Below are 20,590 nucleotides of genomic sequence, written 5' to 3'. Positions count from 1 at the left end.
TTATATATGGGAATTTTTACATGAACATAGGCAATTCTGGCACAAAAGTACTTTGATCACTACTGAGCCATTACAACAAATATAAAAATTAATACCAGAAATTCTGCTATTGCCGTGGCTTTATTTCAGGGCTAGTAAAAGGCTTATCAAATGGAGTATTTCTTATGTTCTAAGATATCCATCATTTCCCACATTTTAACATCTGTGAAATGAGGCTTGATACAGTTAGGCTTTGTATCCCCACCCAAATCTCATCTTGAATTGTAATCCGCAGGTGTTGAGGGAGAGTCCTGGTGGGAGGTGATTGAATCATGAGGGCGGTTTTCCCCATGCTGTTCTCATAATAGTGAGTGAGTTCTCGTGAGATCTGATGGTTTTATAAGCGTCTGGCATTTCCTCTGCTTGCACTTCTCTCTCTCACTTGACGTCACCTAAGATGTGTCTGCTTCCCCTTCTGCCGTGATTGTACATTTCCTGAGGCCTTCCCAGCCATGTGGAATGGTGAGTCAATTAAACCTCTTTCCTTTATAAATTACCCAGTCTTGGGCAGTTCTTTATAGTAGTGTGAAAACAGACTAATACAAGGCTACATCTTCCAATTGACGGAGTATCCTTGATTAATTGGCAATAGATGTTTTTGTTTTGTTTTTAAGTGGCACATAAAAAATGTTGAAAATAGGCTGGCGCAGTGGCTCATTTCTGTAATCCCAGCACTTTGGGAGGCTGAGGCGGGCAGATAGCCTGAGGTCAGGAGTTCAAGACCAGCCTGGCCAACCATGGTCAACATGGTGAAACCCCACCTCTACTAAAAGTGCAAAAATTAGCTGGGCTCAATGGCACGCACCTGTGATCCCAGCTACTCAGGAGGCTGAGGCAAGAGAATTGCTTGAACCTGGGAGGCAGAGGTTGCAGTGAGCCGAGATTGCACCACTGCACTCCAGCCTGGGCGACAGAGTGATTCTCCATCTTAAAAAAATTTGTTTGAAAATATTCCCCCCTCTCTATAATTTCACTTTCTCTAGTATTAGTTACTCTCAGTCAACTGATGTCTGAAAAATAAGCTATTTAGAGAGAGAGAGACCACATTCATATAACTTTTATTATAGTGTTTATTATAATTGTTCTGTTTTTTACTAGTCATACTTGCTACTCTCTTACTGTGCCTAATTTTTGTAAATTTAACTTTATCAAAGGTATGTCGGTATAAGGAAAACTCTATATAAAATGTTGGGTATTATCTGTGGTTTCAGGCATCCATTGGGAGTCTTGGAATGTATCCTCTTTGGATACGGGGAAACTACTTTATCTTAAATTGACTGTCTCATACTCTGAGAAATAGTTGTGCATTACTAAGGGCAAAGTAAGTTCAGAATATGATGTAAGAAAACAAAGAGGGAACTTATAAAATTACCTCTATGTAGTTTGTTAATTTGCCTAGAGTTGGTGTTCCATATTCAAATGCTTCTGAGTCAGGTATGAATAAGCGTTGGTCCCTGACTAAAGTAAATGTATTTGCATTCTTGATGTTAGATTACCAACCAATAGGTTACAGCTGAAGTTTAAATTTGGGCTTTTTTTTTTTCTCCTTGTGTGTTTTAAAAATATGTATTCAGAAAATAATCATTAGCAAAATGTATTTAGGAATCAGCTTATGATTGTTAATTTAAAGATTTTAAAAAGTTCCAAAATTGAACTATTTTGTTTTAAAATATAGGTAGAGCACTAAATGTAAAACAAAAGAGCAATCTTCAAATTATGTATATGTATAAACGTAAAACATATATATACATATGTATGTATAAACATAAACACATATAATTTTTTCCCTAGATGTTAAGAAAGTAAAAATTGGCTCAAGATAGTCTTGCTGAGATTTGACACATAAAATTAGTCTTCTAAATCTATACCCTGACTTGAGCAAGTTTTTAAAGGCACAACTTTCAGTGAATGAGTGAATAGGTTTCCACATCTTGACAAAGTAAATCTCCATTTCATTTCATTTCATTTTTTATCAGAAAACAAGCAGGGGAAAGAACTTAAAAGAAAGTTTTTTGTTGATTGGAAATCTTTGTGAGCTAAGGCTATTTGTGTCCATAACACTAGTGGGTGTAGGACAGCCTAGACAACTAAGTGTATGTGTGAGAGGGTTAAGAGGCTAGCAACATTGAGGCAGAAAATGGTAAAGAACAGCAAAAATGACATTTAAAATTGAAAAATTACCCCAGTATGGTCCTTTAACCAAATGAATGAAATAAGGGAGAGAATAATTCTTCCATATTATGCAATTGCATATTCCATGTGAATCCCATGTAAATTATAAGAAAGCCTTAGCTCTCAGGTCCTGTTGAGGTTTTCTTATTGTTAACACATATTTGATCTGGAATTAAAATGTTCATGTGTTTGCATGCTCTTCCATCTGTATTTTGTCTACATGAGAGGATTCTAGAGAGTAGATACTACATTTATCTAAGTTAATTTTATTTCATGCTGCAATGCATTGTTATCACACATTGATAATATTAATGAGAATGCTGTTAATCCAATGAGAAATCCAAAATGAAAGACATAATCAGGTAAAGTATTTGTGGTTTCAGTTTTTCCTAATATGTTTACAGTGTTTCATTTTCTCAGTCTATTGTGATAGGCAACAGCATATTTTTACAGTGTAATTTTAAATCCTTTTGCAAAGCAGTTCTTCCCTGGTTGCTTTTTCTGCCTCTGTTCCACTCTCCACTTGCTTTTCCAATATGTGTGTATTTTTTTAATAGACGATTTTATTTTTTAGAGCATTTAGGTTCGCAGCAAATTTGAGTAGAAGGTATAGAGATTTCCCATATATCACCTGCCACCACTCACACATAGCTCCCCTCATTATCAGCATCCTTGACCAGAGTGGTATTTTTGTCACAATTGAGAAATCTGTATTGATACATCATTATCACCCAGAGTTCATAGCTTGTACTAGAGTTCACTTTAGGATTATACATTCTATGGGTTTGGACAAATGTAAAATGTCATTCATTCATCATTATAGTACTATACATAATAATTTCAATGCCCTAAAATCCTCTGTGCTCCCTCTAACACATGTCAAACTCTGATTTTTTTTAACTGTTCTCATAGTTTTGCTTTTTCCAGAATGTTATAGTGTTTGAATCATACAATAAGTAGCCTTTTCTGATTGGCATCTTTCACTTAGTAACCTGCATTTAAGTTATTCCATGTCTTTTCATAGCTTGATAGGTTATTTCTTTATAGCGCAGAGTAAAATTTAATTGTTTGAATGTGCCAGAGTTTATTTATCCATTCACCCTCTGAAGGATATCTTGGTTGCTTCCAAGATTTGACAATTATAAATAAAGCTGCTATAAAAACTCCTGTACAGATTTTTGTGTGGACATAGATTTTTACTCCTTTGGGTAAATATTAAGAAGTGCAATTGCTAGATTTTATGGTAAGAATGTTGAGTTTTGTTAGGAACCACAAAAGAGTCTTCCAAAGAGACTGTACCATTCCGCATTCCTATCAGCAATGAATGAGAGTTCTGACTGCTTTACATCCTCACCAGAATTTGTTATTGTCAACAAATTTGGTGTTGTTTTGGATTTTGGCCATTGTAGTGGGTGTGTAGGGTTTTTTTTAATGTGCGTATTTGCCGTCTGTACCTCTTTGGTGTGATATCTGTTAAGGTCTTTGGCCCATTTATTTTTATTTTTATTTTATTTCAATAGTTTTTGGGGAACACGTGGTTTTTGGTTACATGGATAAGTTTTTTTAATGAGATGTTGGTACACTTGTCACCCCAGCAGTGTTCACTGTACCCAATATGTAGTCTTTTATCCTTCACCCGTCTCCCACCCTTTACCCCAAGTCCTCAAAGTCCATTGTATCACTCTTATGCCTTTTCGTCCTCAGCTTAGCTCCTACTTTAAAGTGAGAATGTAAGATACTTGGTTTTCAATTGTAGAGTTACTTCACTTAGAATAATGGTCTCCAACTCCATCCAAGTTGCTGCAAATGCCATTATTTCATTCTGCTTTACAGCTGAGCAGTATTCTGTGGTGTATGTATATCACATTTTCTTTATCCACTCATTGGTTGATAGGCATTTAGGTTACTTCCATATTTTTGCAATTGAGAATTGTGCTATTATAAACATGCGTGTGCATGTGTCTTTTTCATATAATGACTTATTTTCCTTTGTGTAGATATCCAGTAGTGGGATTGCTGGATTGAATGGTAGTTCTACTTTTAATTCTGTAAGGAATCTCCATGCTGTTTTCCATAGTGGTTGTACTAGTTTACATTCCCACCAGCAGTGTAGAAATATTCCCTTTTCACCACATCCATGCCAACATTTTTTTTTGTTTTGTTTTTAAATTATGGTCATTCTCGTAGGAGTAGGATGATATCTCATTGTGGCTTTAACTCGCATGTCCGTGATAATTAGTGATTTTGAGCATTTTTTTCATATGTCTGTTGGCTATTTGTATATCTTCTTTTGAGAATTGTTTATTAATGTCCTTTGCCCACCTTATCATGGGATTATTTGGTTCTTTCTTGCTGATTTGTTTGAGTCCCTTGTAGATTCTGGATATTAGTCCTTTGTTGGATGCATAGTTTGTGAATATTTTCTCCTACTCTCCTACTCCTACTCCTACTGTTTACACTGCTGGTTATTTCTTTTGCTGTGCAGAAGCTTTTTAATTTAATTAGGTCCTATTTATTTATTGCTGTTTGTGTTTCATTTGCTTTTGGGTTCCTGGACATGAATTCCTTGCCAAACCAATGTCTAGAAGAGTTTTTCTGATGTTATCTCCCAGAATTTTTGTGGTTTCAGGTCTTGGATTTAAGTCTTTGATCCGTCTTTAGCTCATGGATGGGTAGAATCAATATTGTGAGAATGACCATACTGCCAAAAGCAATCTACAGATTCAATGAAATTCCCATCAAAATACTGTCAACATTCTTCACAGAACTAGAAAAAACAATCCTAAAAATTTATATGGAACCAAAAACAGAGCCCACATAGCCGAAGCAATACTAAACAAAAATAACAAATCAGGAGGCATCGCATTACCCAGCTTCAAACTGTACTTAAAAGGCTATCGTTGCCAAAACAGCATGGTACTGGTATAACAATGGACACATAGACCAATGGAACAGAATAGAGAACCCAGAAATAAAGCCAAATACTCACAGCCAACTGATCTTCAACAAAGCATACAAAAACATTAAGTGGGGAAAGGATACCCTATTCAACAAATGTTGCTGGGATAATTGGCAAGCCACATGTAGAAGAATGAAACTGGATCCTCATCTCTTACCTTATACAAAAATCAACTCAAAATGGCCCATTTTTAAATCATGTTATTTGTTTACTATATTACTAAAACAACTATTACTATACTATACTTACTATAGTTTAAACTCAACAACTATATATAGATATATAGTTTATAGTAAGTATAGTATAGTAATTGTTGTAGTAATATAGCAAATATATAGTTGCTGAGTTTAAACTATATATATAAATATAGTTATAGAGGATATATATATATATGGAGAGAGAGAGAGAGAGAAATAGAGAGAGTAATAGTCTGCTATCAGATGTGTCTTTTGCAAATATTTTCTCCCACCTTGTGGCTTATCTTCTCAGTCTCTTAACATTATCTTTTGCAGAGCAAAAGTTTTTAATTTTTTTGCAGTTCAGATTACCAATGATATATTTCATGGATGTGTCTTTTAATATTATATCTAATGAGTCATTGCAATACCCAAGGTCGTATAGGTTTTCTCATATGTTATCTTCTAGGAGTTTTTATAGTCTTGTGTTTTCCATTTAGGTCTATGTTCCACTTTGAGTTAATTCTTATGAAGAGTGTAAGATCTGTGTCTGGAGTTGGTTTTCTTTTGTAGATGGGTGTCCAGTTGTTCCAGCAGCATATGTTGAAAAGACCATCTTTGCCCCATTGTATTGACTTTGTTCCTTTGTCAGAGGATCTTGTCAAAGATCAGTTGACTAAATTTTATGGGTCTATCTGGGCTATTTTGTTCCATTGATAAATTTCTCTGTTCTTTCGTCAATACTGCACTGCCTTGATTATTGTAGCTTTATAGTAGGTCTTAAAGTCGGATGTTGTGATTCTTTTTCCTCTCTATATAAACTTTACAATCAGTTTGTCAAATTCTACTAAATAACTTGCTTGGATTTTGATTCGAATTGTATCTGTGCTATGACATCAAAATCATATTTACCGGAAACCCATCTACAGATATCTTGAGCTCCTGATTTCATTAACTTTGTGAATGTGGACATTCCTTTCCTTAAACTTCAGAATATTTTATTAAAAATGGAATTTAATAATACTTCTTCTACTTGCCTTACAGGGGCACAAAACACATATTTTATAAATTGAAAATCTTTTTATAAATGTAATGAAGTATAGCTGTTACTCCCATTATCCTGGATCATTTCTTACACATTGTAATTTGAGCTAATTCTATTACATTCCACCCATTACAGGGCAGTAATATCATATCCTCAGAGTGCTACCTATACGTAGAGAAGCAGCCTAGGATAGTCTGCCAGTTAGACATGTAATCTTCTGAAATTTAATGTATAAACTGATTAATGCTTATAAGATGTTTTCATTAGGAATATCATTATGCCTGGTGATGAAGTGCCTAGATCAGATGACAAAAAGATTCCTATAATGCAGCTGAAGTATTGTGTCAGCATCTTTGTTTCTTTGTGGAAAATCTAGGTTTCTAATTTGTGGAATGGAAAAGAGACGCATCAACCTGTCCTGCAATGAGTTTTAGGACTCTGTTTCTTACTTTGCCTTCATGGTAAGAGGGTAAAATCTATGCATAGGCCTCCACTGACTTATGGACTTTCTTTTTTGTCCTCGGTTATCACTTTTAATTGCAATCAACTTTTGTTCTAAGGCTTTGTAACTTCACAACTGCTTCGTCATGTTCTTTTCCTGGAAGTAATTCTAAAAACTTTAATCATAATAAAGGGCAACCGTAGGAAAATCTTTGAAACTTGCTTATGTAATTAAGTTATCCTTTTCTTTTTCCAAATTTTTTATTGTGGTAAAATATACAGAACACAAAATTTACTATCTTCATTATTTTTAAGAATACAGTATTTAAGTAGTTATTAAGTGGTATTACATAGTAGGATATACTTAGTACTCAGTACTAGTTAGTACTCAGTAGCATTAAGCACATTCATATTGTTGAGCAGCCAATCACCACTATCCATCTACAGAACTCTTTTTCTCATGTAAAACTGAAACACCATATCCATTAAACAATAAATCCCCATTCAGTACTCAGTACTAGTTAGTACTCAGTAGCATTAAGCACATTCATATTGTTGAGCAGCCAATCACCACTATCCATCTACAGAACTCTTTTTCTCATGTAAAACTGAAACACCATATCCATTAAACAATAAATCCCCATTCAGTCCTGCTCCACCCTCTGACAACACAACTCTATGCTCTGTCTCTATGATTCTGACTACTCCAAGTACCTCATATAGGAGGAATCTCATAGTATTTGTCTTTTAGTGACGGCTTATTTCATTTAGTGTAATGTCCTCAAGGTTCATCCATATGTAGCATATATCAGAATTTGCTTCCTTGTTTTTTTTTTTCAAGATGGAGTTTCACTCTTGTTGCCCAGGCTGTAGTGCAATGGCACGATCTCAGCTCACTGCAACCTCTGCCTCCCAGGTTCAAGCGATTCTTCTGCCTCAGCCTCCTGAGTAGCTGGGATTACCGGCGCCCACCACCATACCTGGCTAATATTTTTATATTTTTAGTAGAGACAGGGTTTCAGCATGTTGGTCAGGCTGGTCATGAGAATTTGCTTCCTTTTTAAAGATATATAATATTCCATTGAATGTATCTATCATATTTTGCTTATTCATTTATCTCTTGATGAATACTTGAATTGCTGTCATGTTTTAGCAATTGTGTATAGTGCTACTTATGAACATGGGTATAAAAATATCATCTCTTTGAGACTCTTATTTCAATTCACTGGAGTGTATAGCCAGAAGTAAAATTGATAGGTTATATGGTAATTCTATTTTTAATTTATGTTTGAAAATTACTATACATTTTCTACAGAAGCTGTTTGTACATTCCCAACACTGGTGTACAAGGGTTCTAATTTCTCCATATCCTCACCAATATTTGTTATTTTCTATATTTTGTTACAGTAACCATCCTAATAGGTGTGAGATGGTACCTCTTTGTAATCTGAATTTGCATTTTCCTAAAGATTAGTGAAGTTGAGCATCTTTTCATGTACTTACTGGCCATTTGTACATCTTCTTTGGAGAAATGTCTGTTTGGATCCTCTACCCATATTTGAAATGAGTTTTCTTTGTTGTTGAGTTTTAAGAGTTCTCTATGTATTCTAGGTATTAATCCCTTATCATTTATATCATTCACAATTATCTTCCTCTAATCTGTGGGTTGCCTTTTACTCTGTTGATAGTCTTTTGGTGCACACATTTTTAAAATTTTCAAGAAGTCTGAATTGTCTGTTTTTTCCTTTTTTTTTTGGCTGTGCCTTTAGTTCCATATTGAAGAAATCCTTAACTATATATGGGAAGGTTTATTTCTGGACTGTCTATTCTATTTCAGTGGTCTATATGTCAGTCTTTATGTCAGTAGTACACTGTTTTGATAACTTTAGCTTTGTAGTGAGTTTTGAAATGAAGCAGTGTGAGTCCTCCAACTTGTTTCTTCTTCAGGATTGTTTTGATTATGTGGGGTCTTTTGAAATTTTATATAAATTTTAGGATAGGTTTTACATTGGGATTTTGACAAGGATGGCATTGAGTTGTAGACTGCTTTCAATTTACAGCTTAACAGTGTTAAGTCTTCCCATTCCCAAATGTGGATGTTTTATCATTTATTTGCATCTTCTTTAATTTCTTCATCAATGTTTTACAGTTTTCATTGTATAAGTCAATCACCTCTTTGGTTAAGTTTATTCCTAAATACAGTCATGTGTTGCTTAATGACAGGGACATGTTCTGATGGTGATTTTGTTGTGTGAACATCAGAGTGTACTCACAAAAACCAAGATGGTATAGCTTACTACATACCTACACTATAGCTTATTGCACCTAGGCTACAAATCTGTAGAGCACGTTTTACTGTACTGAATACTGTAGACAATTGTACCACAATGGTAAGTATTTGTGAATCTAAACATATGGAAACGTGTAAAAAGTAAAGTAAAATGTGATATTAAAATCCTATGAGACCACTATTATTTATGAGGTCTGTCACTGACCAAAAGATTATGTGGTGCGTGACTGCATTTAGTTCTTTGTAATGCTATTATAAATTGAATTGTTCTTTCAATTTCCTTTTTGGGTGGTTCATTGTTAGTGTGCAGAAATGCAACTGATTTTTGTGTGTTGAATTTATATTCAGCTATTGTACTTTGCTGAATTTGTTTATTACAGTAACCCCCACTTATTTATGGTTTTCTTTCCATAGTTTTAGTTACTTAGGGTCAACTGTAGTCCAAAAATATTAAATGGAAAATTCTAGAAATGAAAAATTCACAAATTTTAAATTGCACACCTATCTGAGTAGCCTGATGAAATCTTGTGCCATCCTACTCCATCCTACCTGGAACAAGAATCCTTTTGTCCAGCATATTTACACTGTGTGTGTTACCCACTCATTAGTCACTTAGTAGCATCACGGTTATCAGACCAACAGTCACAGTATTGCAGTGCTTGTGTTCTAGTAGTCCTTATTATATTTAATAATGGTCGCTGAGGCAGGTGGATCACTTGAGGCCAAGAGTTCGAGACCAGCCTGGCCAACATGGCGAATCCCCGTCTCTACTAAAAATACAAAAATTAGCCGGGCGTGGTGGCAGGCACCTGTAGGTCCAGTTACTTGGGAGGCTGAGGCAGGAGAATTACTTGAACCCGAGAAGCAGAGGTTGCAGTGAGCTGAGATTACACCACTGCACTCCAGTCTGGGTGACAGAGTGAGACTCCACCTCAAAAAAAAAAAAAAAATGATCCCCTAGTGAAAGGGTAGTGATGTTGGCATATTGTTATATTGTTATAATTGTTCTAGTTATTATTTCTTATTACTGGTAATCTCTTACTGTGCCTAATTTATAAATTAAATTTTATCATAGGTATGTATGTATTGGAAACAATATAATATATGTGTAATTAGGTACTATCTACATTTTCAGGCATCCACTGGGGGCATTGGAATGTATCTCTCATAAATAAAGGAGCACACTACTTCTGCAGGTGTGTGTGTGTGTGTGTAAGTGTCTTTAGGGTTTTCTGTATATAACATCATTTTAATTTTGAAAAGAGATAATTCTGTTATTTATTTTTCTTGACTAATTTCTTGACTAATTTCCAGTCCTGTGTTGAATAGAAGTGGTGAAAGCAGGCACCCTTGCCTTGTTCCTGATTTTGGAAGAAAAGTTTTAAGTCTTTCACCATGGAGTATGCTGTTTACTGTAAGTTTTACATATATGCCTTTTATTACTTTCCTGGTTTGTTGAGTATTTTTATTATGTAAAAGTATTGAATTTGTCAAATGCTTTTTCTGCATCAATTGAGATGACTTGTTTGTATTTTTTCCCTTCATTGATGTAGTATATAACACTGATTAATTGTTATATTAATCCATGAACCATCCTTACATTCCAAAAATATATCTCTTGCTCATGAGATGTATAATCATTTTATGTGCTCTCAAATTTAGTTTGCAAGTATTTTTTGGACAATTTTTGCGTCAATGTTCATAAAGGATATCTGTCATTGGTACCAGGGTAATGCTGGTCTTATAGAATGAGTTACGGAGTATTTCCTTCTCGTTAATATTTTTGGAAATGTTTTAGATGAATTGTTATTAGTTCTTTAAATGTTTTCTAAAATTCACTGGTAAAGAGTCAGGTCTAAGGCTTTTCTTTGTTAGGAGATTTTTGAATATGGATTCAATCTCCTTATCAGTTATCTGTTCTTCAGATTCTCTATTTCTTCATGGTTAAGTATTGGTATGTTTTTCTAGGAATTTGTTCATTTCATCTAGATTATCCAATCTGTTGGCATATAATTGTTCATAGTACTCTCATACAATCCTTTTTATTTCTGTAGAATCAGTAGTAATGCTTCGAGTTTCTGATATTAGTAATTTTAGTCTTCTCTCATTTTTCTTAGTCTAGCTAAAGGTTTGTCCATTTTATTGATCTTTTCAAGGAACAAACTTTTGTTTTCCTAGATTTATATCTGTTACATTTAATTATTTATCTCTGCTCTAATCTTTACTATTTACTTTCTTCTGCTAGTTTTGAGTTTAGGTTTTTTTTCTAGTTACTTAAGTTAAAAGTTAGGTTATTGACTTGATATTTTTCCTTGTGTTTTAATATGATCATTCATATTTATAAATAATTTCATTAGCACTGTTTTTGCTGTGTCTCATAAGTTTTAATATATTGTGTTTTCATTTTAACTTCTCTAAGTATTTTCCAATTTCACTTGTGATTTCTCCTTTTATCCTAGGTTGTTTAAGAGTATGTTGTTTAATTTTCAGAAATTTGTAAATTTTTCATTTTTCCTTCTGTTGTTGATTTATACCACTGTGGTGAAGAAGATACATTGTATGATATCTACTATTTACTGATTTTACTGATTGAGCACTAATTTGTGACCTAACATATGATCTATCCTGGAAAATCTCTCATGTGCATTTCAGAAGATGTGTATTCTGTGGCTGTTAGATCTAGTTGTTTTATTGTGTTGTTCAAGCCCTCTATATCCTTAATTATTTTCTATTTAGTTGTTCCACCCATTTCTGAGAGTGAAGTATTGATGTCTCTAAATATTATTATAGAACTGTTCACTTTTTGCTTCATATATTTTGATGGTCTTATTAAGCATGTAAATGTTTATACCTTCTTGCTGTATTGAACCTTTTTTTAAATATATAATGTCTTTCTGTGTCTCTTGCAAACTTTTTTATTTAAAGTCTATTTTGTATGATATTAGTATAGCTACCCTTGCACTCTTCTGGTTACTATTTGCATGAAATATCCTTTTGCATTTTTTCACTTTTAACCTTTTTGTGTCTTTGGATCTAAAGTAAATGTCTTGTAGACACTATGTAGTTGGATATTTAAAAAAATTTATTCTTACAATCTTTATTTTTTGATGGGGCAGGACAGTTTAATCCATTAACATTTAAAGTATTACTATTATGGAGTGACTTCTGTCATTTTGCTATTTGTTTTCCACATGCCTGATATCTGCTCTCCCACCTAATTTCCTGCATTACTCTCTTCTTTTATGTTCAGTTGATTTTTATAGTGAAAGTTTTAAATTCCTTTCTCATTTCCTATTATTTAGCTATTTTCTTTATAGTTTTCTTGGGGATTGCATTTAACATTCTAAAGTCTTAAGTCTAAGTTAAATGTAAACCAGCTTAACATCAATAATATACAAAAATTTTGCTCCATTAACAGTCCCACCCTTACTACTTTCAGTTGGTGATGTCACAAAATTACATCTTTATACATTGTGTGTCTACAAACATAAACTCATTTAAAAAATATATTAGTCTCTTATGTTACATAGAAAATAAAATGCAGAGTTATAAACCAAAGGCACAATAATACTAGCATTTAGACTAATAATTTTTGAAGTATCTTAGTTTGTTAAATCATGTAGAAAACAAAAAGTGAGTTACACGTCATTTTTGCAGTGATTATAGATATTTTTAAATTTTTTTTTAATTATACTTTTAAGTTCTATGGTACATGTGCACAACGTGTAGGTTTGATACATAGGTAAACATGTGCCATGTTGGTTTGCTGCACCCATCAACTCATCATTTACATTAGGTTTTTCTCCTAATGCTATCCCTCCCCCAACCTCCCACCTTCCCAACAGGCCCCTGTGTGTGATGTTCCCTGCCCTGTGTCCAAGAGATCTCATTGTTCAGTTCCCACCTATGAGTGAGAACATGTGGTGTTTCGTTTTCTGTCTTTGTGATAGTTTGCTGAGAATGATGGTTTCCAGTTTCATCCATGTCCCTGCAAATGACATGAACTCATCCTTTTTTATGGTTGCATAGTATTCCACAGTGTATATGTGGCACATTTTCTTAATCCAGTCTATCATTGATGGACATTTGGGTTGTTTCCAAGTCTTTGCTATTGTGAACAGTGCTGCAATAAACATATGTGTGCATGTGTCTTTATAGTAGCATGATTTATAATCCTTTGGGTATATACCCAGTAATGGGATCGCTGGGTCAAATGGTATTTCTAGTTCTTGATCCTTGAGGAATCGCCACACTGTCTTCCACAATGGTTGAACTAATTTACACTCCCACCAACAGGGTAAAAGTGTTCCTATTTCTCCACATCCTCTCCAGCATATGTTGTTTCCTGACTTTTTAATGATTGCCATTCTAACTGGCGTGAGATGGTATCTCATTGTTGTTTTAATTTGCATTTTTCTGCTGACCAGTGAGGATGAGCATTTTTTCATGTGACTGTTGGCTGCATATATGTGTTATTTTGAGAAGCGTCTGTTCATATCCCTTGCCCACTTTTTGATGCGGTTGTTTTTTTCTTGTAAATTTGTTTGAGTTCTTTGTAGATTCTGGATATTAGCCCTTTGTCAGATGGGTAGATTGCAAAAATTTTCTCCCATTCTGTAGGTTGCCTGTTCACTCTGATGGTAGTTTCTTTTGCTGTGCAGAAGCTCTTTAGTTTAATTGGATCCCGTTTGTCTATTTTGGCTTTTGTTGGCATTGCTTTTGGTGTTTTAGTCATGAAGTCCTTGCCCATGCCTATGTCCTGAATGGTAATGCCTAGGTTTTCTTCTAGGGTTTTTATGGTTTTAGGTCTAACATTTAAGTCTTTAATCCATCTTGAATTAATTTTTGTATAAGTTGTAAGGAAGGGATCCAGTTTCAACTTTCTATATATGGCTAGCCAGTTTTCCCGGCACCATTTATTAAATAGGTAATCCTTTCTCCATTTCTTATTTTTGTCAAGTTTGTCAAGATCAGATGGTTGTAGATGTGTCGTGTTATTTCTGAGGGCTCTGTTCTGTTCCATTGGTCTATATATCTATTTTGGTACCAGTACCATGCTGTTTTGATTATGGCAGACTTGTAGTATAGCTTGAAGTCAGGTAGTGTGATGCCTCCAGCTTTGTTCTTTTTGCTTAGCATTGTCTTGGCAACGCGGGCTCTTTTTGGATTCCATATGAACTTTAAAGTAGTTTTTCCCAATTCTGTGAAGAAAGTCATTGGTAGCTTGATGGGGATGGCATTGAGTCTATAAATTACTTTGGGCAGTATGGCCATTTTCACAGTCCTGATTCTTCCTATCCATGAGCATGGAATATTCTTCCATTTGTTTGTGTCCTCTTTTATTTCCTTGAGCAGTGGTTTGTAGTTCTTCTTGAAGAGGTCTTTCTCATCTCTTGTAAGTTGGATTCCTAGGTATTTTATTCTCTTTGTAGCAATTGTGAATGGGAGTTCACTCATGATTTGGCTCTCTGTTTGTCTGTTAATGATGCATAGGAATGCTTGTGATTTTTGCACATTGATTTTGTATCCTGAGACTTTGCTCAAGTTACTTATCAGCTTAAGGAGATTTTGGGCTGAGACAATGGGGTTTTCTAAATATACAATCAAGTCGTCTGCAAACAGGGACAATTTGACTTCTTCATTTCCTAATTGAATACTCTTTCTTTCTTTCTCTTGCCTGATTGCTCTGGCCAGAACTTCCAACACTATGTTGAATAGGAGTGGTGAGACAGGTCATCCTTGTCTTGTGCCAGTTTTCAAAGGGAATGCTTCCAGTGTTTGTCCATTCAGTATGATATTGGCTGTGGGTTTGTCATAAATAGCTCTTATTATTTTGAGATACGTTCCATCAATACCTAGTTTATTGAGAATTTTTAGCATGAAGGGCTGTTGAATTTTGTCGAAGGCCTTTTCTGCATCTGTTGAGATAATCATGTGGTTTTTGTCATTGGTTGTGTTTATGTGATGGATTATGTTTATTGATTTGCATATGTTGAACCAGCCTTGCCTCCCAGGGATGAAGCTGACTTGATCATGGTGGATAAGCTTTTTGATGTGCTGCTGGATTAGGTTTGCCAGTATTTTATTGAGGATTTTCACATCAATGTTCATCAAGGATATTGGTCTAAAATTCTCTTTTTTTGTTGTGTCTCTGCCAGGCTTTGGTATCAGGATGATGCTGGCCTCATAAAACGAGTTAGGGAGGATTCCCTCTTTTTCTATTGATTGGAATAGTTTCAGAAGGAATGGTACCAGCTTTTCTTTGTACCACTGTTAGAATTTGGCTGTCAATCCATCTGGTCCTGGATATTTTTAGTTGGTAGGCTATTAATTATTGCATCAATTTCAGCTCCTGTTATTGGTCTATTCAGAGATTCAACATCTTCCTGGTTTAGTCTTGGGAGGGTGTATGTGTCCAGGAATTTATCCATTTCTTCTAGATTTTCTAGTTTATTTGCGTAGAGGTGTTCATAGTATTCTCTGATGGTAGTTTGTATTTCTGTGGAATCGGTGGTGATATCGCCTTTATCAGTTTTTATTGCATCTGTTTGAGTTTTCTCTCTTTTCTTCTTCATTAATCTTGCTAGCAGTCTATCACTTTTGTTGATGTTTTCAAAAAAAAACAGCTCCTGGAGTCATTGATTTTTTGAAGGGGTTTTTGTGTCTCTCTTTCAGTTCTGCTCTCATCTTACTTATTTGTTGCCTTCTGCTAGCTTTTGATATTTGTTTGCTCTTACTTCCCTAGTTCTTTTAATTGTGATGTTAAGGTGTCGGTTTTAGATCTTTCCTGCTTTCTTTTGTGGGCATTTAGTGCTATAAATTTCCCTCTACACACTGCTTTAAATGTGTCCCAGAGATTCTGATACGTTGTGTCTTTGTTCTCATTGGTTTCAAAGAACATCTTTATTTCTGCCTTCATTTCATTATTTACCCAGTAGTTATTCAGGAGCAGGTTGTTCAGTTGCCATGTAATTGTGTGGTTTTGAGTGAGTTTCTTAATCCTGAGTTCTAATTTGATTGCACTGTGGCCTGAGAGACAGTTTGATGTGATTTCTGTTCTTTTAAGAGTGCTTTACTTCCAATTATGTGGTCAATTTTAGAATAAGTGCGATGTGGTGCTGAGAGGAGTATATATTCTGTTGATTTGGTGGGGATAGTTCTGTAAATGTCTATTAGGTCTCCTTGTTGCAGAGCTGAGTTCAGATCCTGGATCTCCTTGTTAACCTTCTGTCTTGTTGATCTGTCTAATATTGACAGTGGGGAGTTAAAGTCTCCTATTATTATTGTGTGGGAGTCTAGGTCTCTTTGTAGGTCTCTAATGACTTGCTTTATGAATCTGGGTGCTCCTGTATTGGGTGCATATATATTTAGGATAATTACCTCTGCTTGTTGAATTGATCCCTTTACCTTTATGTAATAGCCTTCTTTGTCTCTTTTGATCTTTGTTGGTTTAAAGTCTGTTTTATCAGAGACTAAGATTGCAACCCCTACTTTTTTTTGCTTTCCATTTGCCTGGTAGATCTTCCTCTATCCCTTTATTTTGAGCCTATGTGCGTCTTTGCACGTGAGGTCGGTCTCCTGAATATAGCCCACTGATGGGTCTTGACTCTTTGTCCTATTTGCCAGCCTGTGTCTCTTAATTGGGGGCATTTATCCCATTTACATTTAAGGTTAATATTATTATGTGTGAATTTGATCCTGTCATTATGATGTTCGGTGGTTATTTTGCCCGTTAATTGATGCAGTTTCTTCATAGCATTGATGGTCTTTACAATTTGGCCTGTTTTTCCAGTGGCTGGTACCGGTTGTTTCTTTCCATGTTTTGTGCTTCCTTCAGGAGCTCTTGTAAGGCAGGCCTGGTGGTGACAAAATCTCTCAGCATTTGCTTGTCTGTAAAGGATTTTATTTCTCCTTCACTTATGAAGCTTAGTTTGGCTGGATATGAAATTCTGGGTTGGAAGCCCTTTTCTTTAAGCATGTTGAATATTGGCCCCCACTCTCTTCTGGCTTGTATGGTTTCTGCCAAGAGATCTGCTATTAGTCTGATGGGCTTCCCTTTGCGGGTAACTTGACTTTCTCTCTGGCTGCCCTTAACACTTTTTCCTTCATTTCAACCTTGGTGAATCTGACAATTATGTTTCTCGGGGTTGCTCTTCTCGAGGAGTATCTTTGTTGTGTTCTCTGTATTTCCTGAATTTGAATGTTGGCCTACCTTACTAGGTTGGGGAAGTTCTCCTGGGTAATATCCTGAAGAGTGTTTTCCAACTTGATTCCATTCTCCCCATCACTTTCAGGTACACCAGTCAAACATAGATTTGGTCTTTTCACATTGACCCATATTTCTTGGAGGCTTTGTTCGTTTCTTTTTACTCTTTTTTCTCTCACCTTGTCTTCTTGCTTTATTTCATTAATTTGATCTTCAGTCACTGATGCCCTTTCTTCCACTTGATCAAATCGGCTATTGAAGCTTGTGCATGTGTCACAAAGTTCTCCTGCCATAGTTTTCAGCTCCATCAGTCATTTAAGGTCTTCTTTACACTGTTTATTCTAGTTAGCCATTCATCTAATCTTTTGTCAACATTTTTAGCTTCCTTGCAATGGGTTTGAACATCCTTCTTTAGCTCAGAGAAGTTTGTTATTACCAACTTTCTGAAGCCTACTTCTGTCAGCTCATCACGGTCATTCTCCGTCCAGCTTTGTTCCATTGCTGGCGAGAAGCTGCAATCCTTTGGAGGAGAAGAGGTGCTCTGATATTTAGAATTTTCAACTTTTCTGCTCTGGTTTCTTCCCATCTTTGTGGTTTTATCTACCTTTGGTCTTTGATGTTGGTGACCTACAGATGGGGTTTTGGTGTAGATGATTTTTGTTGATGTTGATGCTATTCCTTTCTGTTTGTTAGTTTTCCTTCTAACAGTTAGGTCGCTCAGCTGCAGATCTGTTGGAGTTTGCTGGAGTTCCACTCCAGACTCTGTTTTCCTTGGTATTACCAGCGGAGGGTGCAGAACAGCGAATATTGCAGAACAGCAAATATTGCAGCCTGATCCTTCCTCTGGAAACTTTGTCCCAGAGGGCAGCTGCCTATATTATGAGGTGTTTGCATTTTTGAAATCCTTTGGAGAATATTTTTAAAAATCAAAAGTAATCTTGATTGACTTATTTTTCATCTAGGAAATGGAAATATACATCCAATCTTAGACTGAAGCAACCAAATGTAGTCACTTTGGTGCCTGCCCTTGTAACTTTATATTCATGTATTTTTATGTGATAATATAATCCATAGGCATGTGAACTAGGATATATAACCGTTTTTCTTATAAATGTTACAGGATATTAAGAGCAACTACACAATGAAGAAAAAAGGAAAGAACAAGGGATTTTTCCCCCTCTACTAGATCCAGTGAAAAAAAATGTAGTATAGGACTTTGCTTCTATTTCCTTAAACAAATAAAATTGTTTGAGGCTATCAATGAGACATAATGAGACAGACTGGTTGATACTAAATTGACCATTTTTTTGGAAGCTCTTTCATATCATAAACTACCTATCTAGTCTGAAAGCAACATATCTCTGAGCTGTCAGACAGGGATGTTTAAGTCTGCAAAAGTTGTCTGCTGCCTTTTGTTCATCTATGCCTTGCCCACAGAGGTGGAGTCTAGAGGCAGTAGGCCTTGTTGAGCTGTGAAGTTTTACTTATTTTTAAAAAGTTCAAATTCTTTTTATAAAAGAACTATGTTTATATCTTTTAAAAATGGAATACTGCTGAGGAAGAAATAAGTGTAAGGGTTTGTCTGTGTTTGTCCATATATGAACCACGTGAGATTGAGACCGAGGTGGAGAAAAAGAACTTTAAAGATTAGACCTAGGGTAGGGTTGTGAGGACATGAGAGAAAAAGACTATAAGTAGAAGCTGAGGCTGCTTTTTCTAACATCAAAATGGATAACGTCTTTTCTCCTACCCCACAATCCCATCCATTCCAAGAAAAGGAAAATAAACAAAGAATTAAATGTCATTTTTCTAGAGGAAACACATACCAATAAAAAATAAGTTGGCAACACTCTTTTGGAGCCATGCTCTCTTACAAAGGTATATTTGCCCTGTGTGTAATATATTTGTCCTTCAATTAAAAATTATTCAATTTAAATTTTAAAAAATAAGCAAAAAGTGTGTTTCTCTGTCATTTTTGTCCCTTTCTCATTGTTTATTTCATCCCATGCATTCTCAACCAAAGTTTAATATGGGGTATTGAAAACATAGATGGTTACTTTAACTTGCTTAAACTCATGCATCGCAAGAACTCAAGGTACATGCATTCTATGAGAAACACATTAAGTCTATACCTTAGTAGAGTTCTATAATTCTAAGATTTTTAAAAATGATTATTTTTATTTTTAAAGAAAATCTCTTCAAGCACATATGCACTTTGATATGGTTTGACTGTGTCCCCACTCAAGTCTCATCTTGAATTCTCATGTGTTGTGGGAGGAACCTGGTGGGAGGTAATTGAAACATGGGGGGCAGGTCTTTCCTGTGCTGTCTTGTGATACTGAATAAGTCTCATGATATCTGATGGTTTTAAAAACTGGAGTTTCCCTGCACAAGCTCTCTTTTTGCCTGCTGCCATCCATGTTAGATGTGACTTGCTCCTCCTTGCCTTCCACCATGATTTTGAGGCTTCCCCCATCATGTGGAACTGTAAGTCCATTAAACTTCTTTCTTTTGTAAATTGCCCAGTCTCAGGTATGTCTTTATCAGCTGCGTGAAAAAGGAATAATACAGTAAATCAGTACCAGGAGTGGGGTGTTACTGAAAAGATACCCAAAAATGTGTAAGCAACTTTGGAACTGGGTAGTAGGCAGAGGTTGGAACAGTTTGGAGGGCTCAGAAGAAGACAGGAAAATGTGGGAAAGTTTGGAACTTCCAGAGACTTGTTGAATGGCTTTGACAAAAATGCTGATAATGATATGAACAATAAGGTTCAAGCTGAGGTGGTCTCAGATGGAGATGAGAAACTTCTTTGGAACTGGAGCAAAGGTGACTCTTATTATGTTTTAGCAAAGAGATTGGTGGCATTTTGCCACTGCAGTAGAGATATGTGGAATTTTGAAATAGAGAGAGATGATTTAGGATATCTGGCAGAGGAAATTTCTAAGCAGCAAAGCATTTAAGAGGTGACTTGGGTACTGTTAAAGGCATTCAGTTTTAAAAGGGAAACAGAGCAGAAAAGTTCAAAAAACTTGCAGCCTGACAATGCAATAGGAAAGAAAATCCCATTTTCTGAGGATAAATTCAAGCTCACTGCAGAAACTTGCATAAGTAATCAGGAGCCAAATGTTAATCCCTAAGACAATGAAAAAAATGTCTCCAGGGCACATCAGAGGTCTTCGTGGCAGCCCCTCTAATCACAGGCCTGGAGGCCTAGGAGGAAATAATGGTTTTGTTGGCTGGGCCCAGGGTCCCCATGCTATGT

General features: G+C 35.5%; 1 long non-coding RNA gene across 2 annotated transcripts in view; it reads left to right on the top strand.

Annotated features, from left to right (window-relative positions):
• Positions 1-413: 413 nt before the first annotated feature.
• Positions 414-20,590, top strand: part of LOC134740118 (uncharacterized) — a 54,633-nt gene continuing 34,456 nt past the window's right edge. Inside the window, exons 1-2 of one of the 2 annotated variants that reach the window (XR_010127356.1) lie at positions 418-501; positions 10,437-10,536. This is a non-coding gene — a long non-coding RNA (uncharacterized LOC134740118). Of the gene's footprint in view, positions 502-10,436; positions 10,537-20,590 lie in introns of both variants that reach the window. The other variant, XR_010127355.1, reaches the window with a different exon arrangement.

This window comes from Pongo pygmaeus, chromosome 7 (genome assembly GCF_028885625.2).
Source record: "Pongo pygmaeus isolate AG05252 chromosome 7, NHGRI_mPonPyg2-v2.0_pri, whole genome shotgun sequence".
Taxonomy (NCBI): Eukaryota; Metazoa; Chordata; class Mammalia; order Primates; family Hominidae; genus Pongo; species Pongo pygmaeus.
This window is presented reverse-complemented; position numbering and strand designations above follow the sequence as displayed.